The 16,436-nt window shown below is 35.3% G+C and overlaps 2 pseudogenes; both read right to left on the bottom strand.

Moving 5' to 3' along the window:
- Positions 1-3,676: 3,676 nt before the first annotated feature.
- On the bottom strand, positions 3,677-4,380 carry LOC149242340 (calcium-binding protein KIC pseudogene; annotated as a pseudogene).
- A 9,419-nt stretch (positions 4,381-13,799) lies between these two features.
- On the bottom strand, positions 13,800-14,513 carry LOC149242339 (calcium-binding protein KIC pseudogene; annotated as a pseudogene).
- Between the last annotated feature and the right edge of the window lie 1,923 nt (positions 14,514-16,436).

The following is a 16,436-nucleotide window of genomic DNA, read 5'->3' as shown; positions in this document are numbered from 1 at the left end:
ATATAGTGGTAAATGAGTTGATCATGTATAAGAGTAGAATTTAGTTGGTGCCTTCTTCACAACTTAAGGTAAAGATATTGAGGTCATTTCAGGGTGCACTTATGGCTGCTCACTTGGATTTCTTTAAATATACAGACAAATTCAGGAGAGATGACATGGAAAGGAATTAATAATGAAGTCCTAAAGTATGTTAGAGAGAGTGTCTTACTTGCCAACAAAACAAGAATGAGCATACTTATCCAGCGAATCTGCTTTAAGCCCTACCCCTTCCTAATAAAAAATGGGAATCTATCTTTATGGATTTCATCACAAGGCTACCTAAGGTACTAGGTAAAGATTGCATCTATGTGGTGGTTGACATGTTGACCAAGTTTTCACACTTCTTTTCCATTTCAACGATTTATATAACAACGCAGGTAGCTAAATTATTTTTCACTGAGATTTTCAAGTTGCCTGAGATGCCCAAAAATATTGTTAGTGACAGGGACAACAAGTTTTTGAGTATGCTTTGGTAGGATCTCTTCATATTGAGTGGGACTGAGCTCACTCCTAGCACTAGCTACCACCCACAAACAAATAGTCAAATAGAGATAGTGAAGAAATGGTTTGAGGGGTATCTCAGGAATTATGTTTCTGGACAACAGAGAGCTTGGATCAAATGGATACACCTTCAAAGTGAATATTGCTATAACACTACTTATCACATGCCTATTAGAAAGTCACCATTCATGGATTTATACGGTTATGTATCTCCCAACTTCATGGATCTATTGTTTGGGTATAGTAGAGTGCTTAAGGAAAAATACTTACTACAGGAGAGCTAGGACATCATGAAGTCACTCAAGGAAAAATTGCAAGAGGCACAAAACTAGCAGAAGTTGTATGTTGATCAACATTGGATAGAGCACACTATTGAGGTTGGGGACATAATTTATTTGAGATCACATCCATATAGACGGTCCACTCTCAAGAAGCGTGGAGAAAAGAAACTCAAGCCCGAGTTTTATGAACCATTCAGAGTATCTTGGAGGGTTGGAGAGGTTGCCTATGAACTTGAGCTACTAGCCAACAACAAGGTCCATAATGTATTTCATATATTCAAACTCAAAAAAGCACTTGGTCATAAGATGGTTCCCTCATTTGAGTTGCCACTATTGGATGAGGAAGGGAAGTTGATGTTGATTCCAGAGGCCATCCTTGATATTAGAGAGATGACTCTTCATAAGAGGGTCATCAAAGACTTTCTTGTCAAATGGAAGAACTTGCTAGTAGAGGATGCCACATGGGAAGACAAACATATATTGTAGCATCCAGAGCTGAGATTTCTTGAGGACAAGCAATTTTGAAAAGGTAGATTGCAATGTCCCCTTCCTATCTAGTGGAGTCGGTGAACACCTAGCCTATCAGTTAGCTCCCGTAGGATATTCAGTTAGGGTTAGGGAACCTTGGAGGTAATTAATCCAATAGTTTGGTAGTGTTTTATGGTCAGTTGAGATCTCACTTGGGATTGTGAGCAGGATGCCTTTTTCAAGAATTATTTAGAGATAGTTTTCCAATACTTACTATTTTTAGTAAGTTAATTTTGAGCACCGACTATGTTAGTGGGCGGGGTTACTATTTTTAATATTGTCAGTGGGTTCAATTTTGATGACTATCTCATCATTTATATAATTCAATGGTTTTAAATAAAATAATGATAAGTCATTAATTAATAAAGTTATATCAAAGATTTAACTTTATTGTTATTTTAATATTTTTAATGAAGTGACTATAAGGACAGTGATAAAGTGAAAGATATTTTAATTAAAAAAAATGAGGCCTTTAATTAATTGAGAGATTAAAAGTGATTTTATGTAGTCCCACATGGTTTCATGAAGAGGGTTGAACTTATTGGGAGAGTTATAAAAGCAAATTTGTGGAGTTCATTTCGTATGTTGGTTTTTATATTTGATGTTGTCATTTTTTGGAGGAGATTACTTCTTTAAACCCATTGGAGTACCTAGGTATTGTTTATTTTGTAATCTTGGGTATTGTTCATTTTCATCATTGTATGGGGGATATGTTTATTTTGATCATACATTGTAATTTTGGGTATTGTTCATTTTGACTATACATTGTACTCTTAGGTATTGGTCATTTTTATCATTGTTTGGGATTGTTCACATTGAACATTGTATGGGGGAGCTGTGTAGGCGTTACATCTTAGATGTGTAGGAGTTAAATGTTAAAATTAATAATTAAAATAAAATTGAGTGGTTTACATAAAAAAGGGTTATATATATATATATATATATATATATATATATATATATATATATAAGTGCCATAAAATAATAGATATACAAATAGAGGTTTTTGGGCTCCAGGATTTCACAACTCATGGTTTTTCGCTAATGTGAGACATTCATTGCAATAAAAGTTTTTAGCTAAATCAATGTAAATCCTAATTTCCACCACAAATATCATAATCCTCAACAATTTTCATATGTGATTTGGAAAATAAAACCTCTTAATAAATGCACACTACATGAAGACTTTATAGCTCTAGAGATGCATGTCTTCTAGGTAAAACTTGGAAAAAACAACTTTGTTCACTTTGTTTCAATAGTCTTCAAATATTAAATTTTTCTATTTTGTATGTTATGCATTTTATTTTATATGTTTGAAAATTTACTCTTGTATATGAAGAGAAATGCGAGCACGAAAAAAATAAAATCCAATGCATGCAATCCTATATTTTGTTTATATTTTTTCAGCATTATTTTCTTTATATTTTTTCAGCGTTAAAATTTATTAGAATGCGAGCACAAAAAAAAAATCCAATGCATGTAATCCTATATTTTGTTTATATTTTTTTCCACATTAAAATTTATTGGATTTACTCAATGGAATAACTTATTGATTTTTATTTAAAGGATGCAATGATAATATTAAAAATGTTAGTTTTAACCTCCACATGAAAATTTAGTGGAATAACAACTTAGTTTAGATACAGTTATTATTGAGTTTTATTTAAGAGATACAATGATAATATTAAAAATAAAACTAAACATGGATAATTAATATACTCTACTTGTGAAAAGACAAAATATATATTCTTATTAGATTTTACAATATAATAAGAGAGATTATTACGTTTTCCAGTCTAACAACAGAACTTTAAATAAATTGTCTTAACTCCATAAAATATATACTACATAAAAACCATTTAAAAAATATTTTATTTTCATATATATATATATATAATTAAAAAAATGTTTTTAATTTTTATAAATTAATATAAAATTTATTTCTTATTTAAAAAATAATTTAATAAATCAAGATTCGTATTTCTAATTTCCGCATGGCAATCCTTGTTATGGAGCAATTTCAATGTATTAATATCATTTCTGTTTTTGAACTGCAAATTAAACAATGTATAATCCCTTCTAAACTTATAATCCCTTCTAAACTCCATTCTTTAAAGATTTGAAGTACTTTTTAATTTTATTTATCTTCATTCAAATAATTTTTTTAATTCATATAAATTTGCACACAATTTTTATAAATATATTCCATTAAAACAAACATAAATAAGCCCTTAATTCAATTTTTTTCTTTTAAATTCATATAAATTTGCACAAAGTTTTATGGGTATATTCAATTAAAACAAAACATAAATACGCCCTAAATTTGATGGATACTTTGTGAGTCTTTGAAATTATAACCAAATTTTGATAAAATTTATCCCTCTACGCTGGAACACGAAATTATAACCAAATCTTGATAAAATTTATCCCTGTACGCTGGAAGCCCATGGCTAAACCAGATCTGCTACACACACCTCCATGAATGCCTCAATTCATTTTCAACCCTAGAAATACATGTACTATTTTTCATTTGGGAATTCTTCCAAATCATTTTCCAGGGCGTTGTTCAGCCATTTATAGGCCTCATCCATCAACGAAGGGCTCAATCTCATCATCAGAACGCAGAATTCATGTTCATTCAGAGCCCCGTCGCCGTCCAAATCCCCCTCCTGCATCATCGCCCGCAGCTCTGAATCTGTCAGGGAATCCAACCCTAACAGACCCGAATTCTTCTTCAAGCTCTCCAAGGTTATCAGTCCCAACCGGGGATCTGCCAGAAGACGGAAACCGTTACAGAGCTCCGCCATGAATTCGCGCTCTCCCAATTTCTGCGCCATAATTGGCAGGAAATCCTCGAATTCTGCCATTATTGTCAATGCCGAAACCCTAATTGAAACCTCAATTTCGTCTTTAATGTGAAAGGCGCTGAAAGCTTGAACTGTGTTGTGAAATGGGGAGGGTTTGTGGTATTGATATAGCCTCCATAGTCGGCGCCCGAAGAAACAGGGCACCGTGACGAGGCCATGAATTGTCCGCCGCAAGAAATAGCGAAGAAATTGCATGTGCACCGTCCAGAGCATTCAGAGCTGTGATGGAGCCATCACAGGCTTAAATAAAAAGTCGGCGCCCAGGGGACTGGGACAGTGGGATGGATTGCCGTTGAAGGCGGGAGAAGGATTTACAAAGATGGGACTTTCGGTGAAGGCGGGAGCTGTTTCCTGGACCCGTGTCTGGTGGGAGAGAGGTTCGGAGATCGAATCACATAAAGGCAGAAATAGATTTATAATGTCAAAAATGATGAGCATGGAAAACGTGTTGTACAAAGATTTGGAAAGGAGTTAGGGGAAGATCAGACCAGGGAGAAAAGGATTTTCTATTTTTTTTTTAATTTATTTATTTTTTTTTTTTTTTTTTTTGGCACTAATCTGTAATGAAAACAGAAAATAGGATGGCTGGGCTCATTTTTATCAAATTTTTAGAATACTATATAATTTATCAGTAAATGGAGTTGTCTAATGAGGCAGAGTAATTGTCTGAACCGCCAAAACTGGCCAGAATCTACACAATTTTTTTTTAAAAAATCTGTAGAGAGAGTGTTTGAATCGTGTTTTTGATGGTGGAAATGGATTCACCACTATCAAAAACCTCTAGGACACCATAAATTTTGAAGTTTAACAATTATAACTTAGATTTACAAAAATCCTTGTTAGATTTTCTCTAAATATGATCGAAATTTCCATAGCTTTCAGGACAACTCTAGGCTACATGCTATTAAATAGCTAAATAATTTATAACTAACCCATCATATTAATATCATATTATAACTAACCCCTCATATTAATATCATATTGATGATATCGTATTTATAGTCTTATTAGTGGTATAAATTTTAAAGAATTTTTAATGCTAAATCAAAATAAACGATTTTTTACATTTAAGTTATACTGAGTTTAGTAGATTATTATTTTTAAAGAATTTTTTAATGCTAAATCAAAATAAACGATTTTTTACATTTAAGTTATACTGAGTTTAGTAGATTATTATTTTTAATTATTTTATAATGAGTTTAATTAATTTTTCGTAAGTTACTATGATTTTTATATTTACTGTGATTTTTATATTAATATTATATAAAGAATAGTATAATCATATTTGGAAAATTAAAAAGAAATCAAGCTTAAAAAAAATCATAATTTAAAAATCAAATAATTACTATCATTATTTAATATTAAGAATGTAATAGATTAAGCAATAATAATGACATATAAAAACATAACATATAATTTATAGAAAAAAAAAACATTTTTAAACAAGATACGGTGGATTTGATCTCATTCATAAATAGATAATTATGTCAATCTTTGCTAATCTTTTTCTATTGACAAGTATTTGGTTGGAAGAAGTACCCTTTAACACTAGGGTGCCTTCTAGAGCTGCCATGGTGTCATTGTCACCGCCCTTGAGGTTGGAAGCTATGATGTCAATGTACACAACTTCAAGTTTTTAGTCTATTAAATTCAATTTGTAGAGAATCACTTATTGCTTGAGACCTATTTCCTCCACAACTTGGCCAATGAGTAGTTTATTGAGCCATTACAGTGCTGTCAACCTAAACATCTTAATGTCTATTAGGCTCCAATTTTTACATATTTTTTCACTATAGTGCACCTCTTTTGCCTCTTTATTCCTTCACATTTACGACTCACTATCCTTAACACTACATTACTCATGATTTTCACATCCAATCATCCAAAGAGTTGTAGAAGGTAAAATGTTGTCAGTATCTATGAAATTCCCAATTTTTATGAATAATGGGATATGTTTTTCTTGATAATGTTACCAAATTTCGTTTTTGTAACTATGGCATGTAGATTTGGTAATAGATCGTTTGTTGGCATATGTGCATTTCTCCAGAACAAATTTGGCCACATGGCTTTTAATCATAAGGTTTACGAAATGGTGTGGCTCCTCTTGAATCAACTCTAGATTGCACCAAGATAGCGCCAACTGTTGGTCGAAGCCCAAGTGAACAATATGCCCCAAAAGAGAGCTTCCCACAATGGTTGAACAATGATTCCAGTGATGATGAGAATTTTGTGTTGGAAATACTGAGAGGGGGGGTGAATCAGTATTTCTTTTTCTCACTATTGTTTTACTAGTTAAAACATATATGTTCAGAAACACAAAATGAACAGCAGGAATAAATGCTTTTATTAATATAACTGTGCAGTAAAATAAATACAATAAATAGATTGTCACAATTGGTTGCCAAGCTCCAACTTGGACTTTGGTGAGGCTCCAACCTCCTGAGCACCAACTCTATTTTGCCAAGACACCAATCTTGGACTTAGGAGCACCAACTCCCAAGGACTTCAATCCTGTTCTATTCTGAGGCTCCAACCTCTTTGGTATACACTGGTGTGCTGCTGCGCTCTTTTCAGGTTTCCACTGCTTCTGCTGCCCCCTTTTCTTCTGCTGCTTCCACTATCTCATGCTCAGGTTATACCGTCCACGAACGACAACTCAGTTCTCTGTTTTTGCTGCTTTTATATGCTCCATGCCCCTGTCCATTCGTTTCCTCTTACGTGCTGGCTCTTTGGCTTCCTCCTCACTTGATCGCTTGACACTTCGGCTTCCATTTCTTTGCTTTTTTTTTTTTTTTCTTACAGGCTTTATCGGTGCTTTTAATCACCCATCGGAAGCCACCACCTGAGCGTTTTAATCAACCATCGGAAGCCACCACCCGAGCGTTTTAATCACGCATCGGAAGCCACCACCCGAGCATTTTAATCACCCATCGGAAGCCACCACCCGAGCGTTTTAATCACCCATCGGAAGCCACCACCCGAGCGTTTTATCAACCATCGGAAGCCACCACCCGAGCGCTTTAAAGCCCGCAAGCCTTAACCCCTGCGGTCATATATCATATAATATATCAATACACGGAAGCCATATAATCCCCGCTCTACTTCCAATGCTCGGATTCCAAATCTTTATAATTTCGCCTTTATAAATTTCGGCGGGTCCGGATTTCGGCGGTCTCAATAAACCCTTAAGCCCTGACCTCCGACGAGGTGCGGACCCGACGCCCTTTTAGACTCCCGTCTCTATATTGAATTCGGGTCCGGGATATCGGCAGGTTCGCTTCGGCGGATTTGTAACGCGAAGGTTTAGCGGACCCGATCGACCCATTAACTCCCTTCTATATCGGTTTCGGATCCGTCATATCGGCGGATTCGTATCGGCGGGATTGTTATAACAGAACGGGTTTGCGGACCCGATCTCCCATTCAACCATCCTCTATATAATTTCGGCTCCAGATGATTCGGCGATTTCGCTGATCGCTACCTCCGAAATGATACAAGTCCTCCGCGGACCCGATATGCAATGCACCACAGTTTATATTTTATCGCATCCGCCTCCGCCCAATGGTAATTCGTCGGCGATCGGCGATCGCTCGTCGCGGGTTATATCTGTATGCATCCGCCGATACAAAACCGGACCCGATTTGGCATTTTAACCCGATATATATTATATCGCGTCCATTCTCATCCCTAAGGGTTCCGATACGATATCGGCGATATCCCGATGCGATGGTATTATCGAACCCGATAAGCTCCACAGGCAAATTTAATATGGTTTCAAGTCCGCCAGTGCTCCGCTAAGGGTTTTTGGTGTCGATTCTCTATGTTAATAGCTTCTCTGCTCTCGGACTTTAGTTAACCCAGCTTTGCCTCCACTCCCGATAGGTGTTATCTGTGGCTGTATATGAGTTCTGCTTCCTCTATCGCTCCGATAGCTCTGTTTTTGGCATATATTACAAGCAACGTTCCTCTTGCTCTGATATGGCTCCCCGATGACTCTGATGGCCCTATTTGCTTGTAATATATATATGTCTCCTCTTGGCTCCTCTTGCTCCATCTACTCCTCTCGGTCCACTCTGTTTGCTCCTGTAGTTCCTCTTGGCTCCTCTTGCTCTGACACTCCTTCGATATGGCTCCTCTTGCTCTGGCACTCCTCTGATATATATGGCTCCTCTGGCTTGGTCCGCTCCTCTTGGCTCCTTTTGCTCCTCTTGGCTCCGATATGCTCTGTCTCCTCCTCTTGAATATTGCCATATTGACATCAATGACAATCTGTGTCCATCATTTTGTGCATTCTACATCTTGAAATTCTCAATTATATCAATGAAGATCATATTCTTCCTTTTATCTCCATTGGTTTGAGGTAGTGGCATTATCCTTTGTAATTTCGTTGAGATCCACGTAAAGGGAGATTGAGCAAGTCTCTTGGATCGCTACTTCCTATACATTGCAATTGATATAAATAAGAAGGCTTAGCAAGATTGAGAGGAGGGAGAGCAATAGAAGATATGATGAATGTTGATATTGTAATAATTTGAACTTTGACATGTTGATGATAATATAAAACTATTGTTCTTACATATGGTGTTATCATTTATCTCCTAGTATTGTAGTCTTCTTTAGCAATGTATGCCAAGTTAGGCATGGCCTCCTCTCTCTTGTATGCATTGCCTTGTTTTCATTAATTAATAGATTCATTTTTCAATAGTTTCCTTAGATTCATTGCTTGAAATTTTTGTTTGATACTTGGTTTAGTAGTGTGTTACAGGGGTATCCTCTTATATCGATATCTAATGAATTGCACATATAATTATTGCATAAACCCTCTAACCATAGGGACAAAGTGAAATATTATGACATACAACTTTGATAATTGCAATTCCTATAGATGTCAATTCAAATGAAGAACTCATGTATTACCTAGTTAATTGGTTTGCATTTCTTGATAGAGTAGGATTTAGTCCTACACATACTGTGTTTGCATCTCATAAGCCTAAGTCTCGAATTGATAATTTAATGTATTAAAATTTATGCATAAAAATTGCCATAAATTTTTGGCGTCATTGCCGAAGAGATGCTAAAGGGATTAGAGCATCAATGGTTTGATTATTTTTCCCTTTTATTTTTATCTTTTTGTTTCTACATCATGATTTTTTGTAGCACCAATGTTTACAACTTGGAGGAGGAGAAACAGAAATATGAAAGGTAAAAGGATGCACATTCACTTTAATGTTTTTCTTCAAGACCTCATGTTGGAACAATATATTTCATTGATTTAAGTGTGTTTTCTTTTACTTTGCTAAAAACATGAGTAATGGATTCATGGAAAGGAGAACATAACTTATGTCAAAGGAAACTTGGTCACAACAAGGTCTTGGTAACATAAGGGGTTCAAGTACATGGTCATTGTCAAGATTGATTAAGTTTTCTTTGAATGTGGTCTATTTTATTTCTGCAAGTTAATTTCATTCATCTATTAAAAGTAGAATTATTAAAGGATAGGTAAAGAAGTTCCACTTGTATTAATCCATTTATAAGCAAGAACTGTAAACCAACAAGAAAATTTGAAGATGCTCAAGAATATGTTGAGTAAAAGAGAGTAAGTTACCATAAGATTTTTTTCATATCTGTGTCCATGTTCAGAATTGTAACTAGGGAAGAGTCTACATCTCAAGAAGCAGAACAAAGGATTCATGAGAAAATTCTACAAGAAGAAGAGCCATAAGTTATTCTCATTCATTTTTGCAGTCATGCAAGGGAGATAAAACAACCAGAGACAACATTTAATGGAGAGCAGACATTAAAGCCAGACATTGAGAAGATTGCTTTCAGATGTAAATTTGGGAATTTAAAGTTCTTGGTAATGCCCTTTGGATTAACGAATGCTCCAAGCACTTTTCAAAGTTGTATGAATTAGGTCTTTATGAGTCAATTGAGGAAATTTGTTTTGTCGATATTTTTTTATGACATCTTGATTTTTAGTCAGTTTTGGGAGGAGCATATGCAACACCTTAAGGAGGTATTGATTGTCTTAGAGAGTGAGTCTCTATATGCTAAGGAGTCCAAATGTGACTTTGAGATGACATAACTTCTTTATCTCGGTAATATCATAAGTGTAAAGCGAGTAAGAGTAGATCCTGAGAATATCAAGGCTATTCTAGAATGGCCTACACTTACAAATATCACCTAATGATCTGAAAATGAGATCTTAAATCAATATTAACGTATTACAGACTCATGTGCAGGAATGCCTATATTACTTAGTGTAACGGATCGAAAAGATTGCGAATAATATAGACAATTAATAGTCAAAAAACATAACAGACACACACATCAACACAACAAATAATCAAGGAGTTCAACAGACTTCCTGGCTACGTCTCTTGGTCCAGATTTTAGTGTCGACCTCTATATTATGTCTTTAAGAGCATAATATTACAAGTGTGAGCTCAAGCAGAGTCTCAACACAACAACAGTGATATTACACAGGGATTTCACTCGAAAACCTCGAGTTTAAAGAGTACACAGACTCTCCCTCTTAGTGCCTTTGATCAACTATTCGCAGCTGCGTTTTCTCTTACTCTCTATCTCTGAGCAACTGCTTCTTTGTCTTCTGGTTTCTCTTGCTCCCCTCTCTGTCGCTGCCCTATGTTCTACCATTGGATGGCTTTTAAGCCTATCGGCCCTGTCTGTTCGCCTTCCCTCCTCAGGCTTTCGACCTCCCGGCCCCCTATCTATTCATCTCCCTTTTGAGCGTTAAACACTCATTGCAATAAAGGCTTAAGGCACCATACAGTTTCTTTTAGAAACGGAAGGATCGGTGGGCGCGATGAAACCGACCGTTTGGTCTTCCTCCGCACAAATCCCCCGATATAATACATATTTGGGCCTTATTTCATTTTTATCAGAAATACATAGAATACATTGAAAAACAACAAAAAACCCGACAAAACGCTGCCTAGCAGATTTCAAATTTTATAGAACCGCACCTATAACTCCGTTGGGTCCGCCTTTTATGGCTGTCACAAGCCCTTTGTATTCCACACCGTTGATTTGCCTGATCTCCGATCCAACGGTTGACAGCCATTTCGAGTGGCCTACGTGCACAGAGATTACCTACCCGAAAAAGCAGTTTTCTCTCTCCTGTAGTGTGCTACGTATCGACCGGTGTATGGAATCGGGCGGAGCCCGTCCAATACCACTTACCGCCTGAAGGCCGCCCGAAATACTATTTACCACGAAACCCAAATAACATAAGTTGCATTCATAAATCCTTCTGTAGCATATATTCCGAATACATCGCATTAGGTTTGTTTATAGTCGACGTTTCGAACCAGCAACAATTTTTCACATCCTGATGATGAACCATCGTTGCTGGTTCAAAACGTCGACTATAAACAAACCTAATGCGATGTATCCGGAAGATATGCTACAGAATCATGAAACTCGCAGAAGCCTCAAAGACAAAATTCATAAATCCTTTCGGGTCCGTGTTTTATCGTTGTAGCGCCATATGCCATGTCTCCTTTGTATTTCGGTTTTATAACGGAAATACACCAATACACAAAAAAAGCCCGAGAAACACTTTTATATCGGAACTCAAATATTATAGGGCCGAATTTATAAACCTGTTGGGTCTGCTCATTGCATATATCGCATGTCGCTTCACTTCCCCGATCTCCGATCTCCGATCGCTCCGATCGGCCTTATCGACTTTCGGCGTATCGTTATTTCATAGTCCATTGGCATCACCCCTTTGTATTTTGCGATGCCATATTGCGATGCGATAAGTCGCAATCGCATATCGCTGAGTCTTCGGGCCTGCGGTTTGGGCCTTTCCCCTTTAAATCTGCAATGTGATATGTGTGGTCTCCGTTGTTGATTTGCGCGTCGATCCGATGGTCCACGTTATATCGCTGGATCACAGTAGCAACCTACTCAGGGTTAGCGCCGATATGCCCCGTTGACCTTCGCCGATGCGATCTGTCGATTTGATCTGGACTGTTGATCTGTCCGATCCAACGACTCCTGTACAAAGCACATCAATACTAAATATCATCTGATCCGACATCATGTTGAGGCCAAAACAATCCATCTCCATCATTGTTCCACAAATGAGCAAATTGCAAACATCTTCACTAAATCGCTTGGAAGAGAAAAGCTTGAAAGATTCAGAACGATGCTTGGACTCACCAACATCCCTTCAGATTAAGGGGGGGAATGTTGACACCTAATCCTCTACGATTGGGTGAATTTATGTAAATAGTTAAATTAGGAATGTGAACAGTCATCAGGAGATGAACTGAGCAGTCACACCCTTTGTATATAACAATAGCATACATAATGAAATAAATCGAATCAATTTTACTGCCAATTGGATTTACTGCCTGGCCTGACAATTTTCATATGTGATTTGGAAAATAAAACCTCTTAATAAATGCACACTACATGAAGATTTTATAGCTCTAGAGATGCATGTCTTCTAGGTAAAACTTGGAAAAAACAACTTTGCTCACTTTGTTTCAATAGTCTTCAAATATTAAATTTTTCTATGTTGTATGTTATGCATTTTATTTTATACGTTTGAAATTTTACTCTTGTATATGAAGAGAAATGCGAGCACGAAAAAAATAAAATCCAATGCATGCAATCCTATATTTTGTTTATATTTTTTCAGCGTTAAAATTTATTAAAATGCGAGTACGAAAAAAAATAAAAATCCAATGCATGTAATCCTATATTTTGTTTATATTTTTTCCCGCATTAAAATTTATTGGAGTTGCTCAATGGAATAACTTATTGATTTTTATTTATAGGATGCAATGATAATATTAAAAATGTTAGTTTTAATCTCCACAAGAAAATTCACTAGAATAACAACTTAGTTTAGATACAATTATTATTGAGTTTTATTTAAGAGATACAATGATAATATTAAAAATAAAATTAAACATGGATAATTAATATACTCTACTCGTGAAAAGACAAAATATATATTCTTATTAGATTTTACGATATAATAAAAGAGGTTATTACGTTTTCCAATCTAATAACAGAACTTCAAATAAATTGTCTTAACTCCATAAAATATATACTACATAAAAACCATTTAAAAAATATTTTATTTTCATATCTATATATATATATATATAAAATTAGAAAAAAGTAAAATTTAATTTTTATAAATTAATATAAAATTTATTTCTTATTTAAAAAAAAAATTAATAAATCAAGATTTGCATTTCTAATTTCCGCATGGCAATCCTGGAGCAATTTCAATGTATTGATATCACTTCTCTTTTTGAATTACAAATTAAACAATGTATAATCCCTCCTAAACTCCATACTTTAAAGATTTGAAGTACTTTTTAATTTTATTTATCTTCATTCAAATAATTTTTTTAATTCATATAAATTTGCACACAATTTTTATAAATATATTCCATTAAAACAAACTTAAATACGCCCTTAATTCAATTTTTTTTTTTAAATTCATATAAATTTGCACAAAGATTTATGGGTATATTCCATTAAAACAAAACATAAATACGCCCTAAATTTGATGGATACTTTGTGAGTCTTTGAAATTATAACCAAATTTTGATAAAATTTATCCCTCTACGCTGGAACACGAAATTATAACCAAATCTTGATAAAATTTATCCCTGTACGCTGGAAGCCCATGGCTAAACCAGATCTGCTACACACACCTCCATGAATGCCTCAATTCATTTTCAACACTAGAAATACATGTACTATTTTTCATTTAGGAATTCTTCCAAATTATTTTCCAGGGTGTTGTTCAGCCATTTATAGGCCTCATCCATCAACGAAGGGCTCAATCTCATCATCAGAACGCAGAATTCATGTTCATTCAGGGCCCCGTCCCCGTCCAAATCCCCCTCCTGCATCATCGCCCGCAGTTCTGAATCTGTCAGGGAATCCAACCCTAACAGACCCGAATTCTTCTTCAAGCTCTCCAAGGTTATCAGTCCCAACTGGGGATCTGCCAGAAGACGGAAACCGTTACAGAGCTCCGCCATGAATTCGCGCTCTCCCAATTTCTGCGCCATAATTGGCAGGAAATCCTCGAATTCTGCCATTATTGTCAATGCCAAAACCCTAATTGAAACCTCAATTTCGTCTTTAATGTGAAAGGCGCTGAAAGCTTGAACTGTGTTGTGAAATGGGGAGGGTTTGTGGTATTGATATAGCCTCCATAGTCGGCGCCCGAAGAAACAGGGCGCCGTGACGAGGCCATGAATTGTCCGCCGCAAGAAATAGCGAGGAAATTGCATGTGCGCCGTCCAGAGCATTCAGAGCTGTGATGGAGCCATCAGAGGCTTAAATAAAAAGTCGACGCCCAGGGGACTGGGACAGTGGGATGGATTCCCGTTGAAGGCGGGAGAAGGATTTACAAAGATGGGACTTTCGGTGAAGGCGGGAGCTGTTTCTTGGATCCGTGTCCGGTGGGAGAGAGGTTCGGAGATCGAATCACAGAATGCAGAAATAGATTTATAATGTCAAAAATGACGAGCATGGAAAACGTTTTGTATAAAGATTTGGAAAGGAGCTAGGGGACGATCAGACAAGGGAGAAAAGGATGGTTTGTTTTTTAAGTCAAATAATTCACTAATCTGTAATGAAAATAGGATGGCTTGGCTCATATCTATCAAATTTTTAGAATATTTTATAATGAATTGCTTGGACGGTCAAAAGTGACCGGAATCCACGCAAAAAAATTTCAAAAAATCTTGTAGAGATAGTGTTTGAATCATGTTTTTGATGGTGGAAATGGATTCACCACTATCAAAAATGTCTAGGACACCATAAATTTTGAAGTTTAACAACTATGACTTAGATTTACAAAAATCCTTGCTGGATTTTCTCTAAATATGATCGAAATTTCCATATCTTTCCGGGCAACTCCTCCACCTCGTTAGGCTACACGCTATTAAATAGCCAAATAATTTATAACTAACACATCATATTAATATCATATTGATGATATCGTATTTATATTCTTATTATTGGTATAAATTTTAAAGAATTTTTTAATGCTAAATCAAAATAAAAGATTTTTTACATTTAAGTTATACTGAGTTTAATAGATTATTATTTTTAATTATTTTATAATGAGTTTAATTAATTTTTTTGTAAGTTACTATGATTTTTATATTAATATTATATAAAGAATAGTATAATCATATTTGGAAAATTAAAATGAAATCAAGCTAAAAAAATTCATAATTTAAAAATCAAATAATTACTATCACTATTTAATATTAAGAATGTAATAGATTAAGCAATAGTAATGACATATAAAAACATAACATATAATTTATAGAAAAAATAACATTTTGAAACAAGACACAGTGGATTTGATCTCATTCATAAATAGATAATTATGTCAATCTTTACTATTTTTTTTCTATTGACAAGTATTTGGTTGGAAGAAGTACCCTTTAACACTAGGGTGCCTTCCAGAGCCGCCATGGTGTCATTGTCACCGCCCTTGAGGTTGGAAGCTATGATGTCAATGTACACAACTTCAAGTTTTTAGTCTATTAAATTCAATTTGTAGAGAATCACTTAGTGCTTGAGACCTATTTCCTCCACAACTTGGCCAATGAGTAGTTTATTGAGCCATTATAGTTTTGTCAACCTAAACATCTTAATGTCTATTAGGCTCCAATTTTGACATATTTTTGCACTATTAGTGCACCTCTTTTGCCTCTTTATTCCTTCACATTTACGACTCACTATCCTTAACACTACATTACTCATGATTTTCACATCCAATCATCCAAAGAGTTGTAGAAGGTAAAATGTTGTCAGTATCTATGAAATTCCGAATTTTTATGAATAATGGGATATGTTTTCCTTGATAACGTTACCAAATTTCGTTTACGTAACTATAGCATGTAGATTTGGTAATAGATCGTTTGTTCGCATATGTGTGTTTCTCGAGAACAAATTTGGCCACATGGCTTTTAATCATAAGGTTTACGAAATGGTGTGGCTCCTCTTGAATCAACTCTAGATTGCACCAAGATAGCACCAACTATTGGTCAAAGCCCAAGTGAACAATATGCCCCAAACGAGAGCTTCCCACAATGGTTGAACAATGATTCCAGTGATGATGAGAATTTTGTGCATTCTACATCTTGAAATTCTCAATTATATCAATGAAGATCATATTCTTCCTTTTATCTCCATTGGT

The sequence above is a fragment of the Pinus tabuliformis genome, chromosome 8, assembly GCF_031772625.1.
Source record: "Pinus tabuliformis cultivar Carrire ecotype Pingquan chromosome 8, CPIR1, whole genome shotgun sequence".
Lineage (NCBI taxonomy): Eukaryota > Viridiplantae > Streptophyta > Pinopsida > Pinales > Pinaceae > Pinus > Pinus tabuliformis.
The sequence above is the reverse complement of the archived record's forward strand: the minus strand, read 5'-3'. Positions and strand labels throughout refer to the sequence as shown.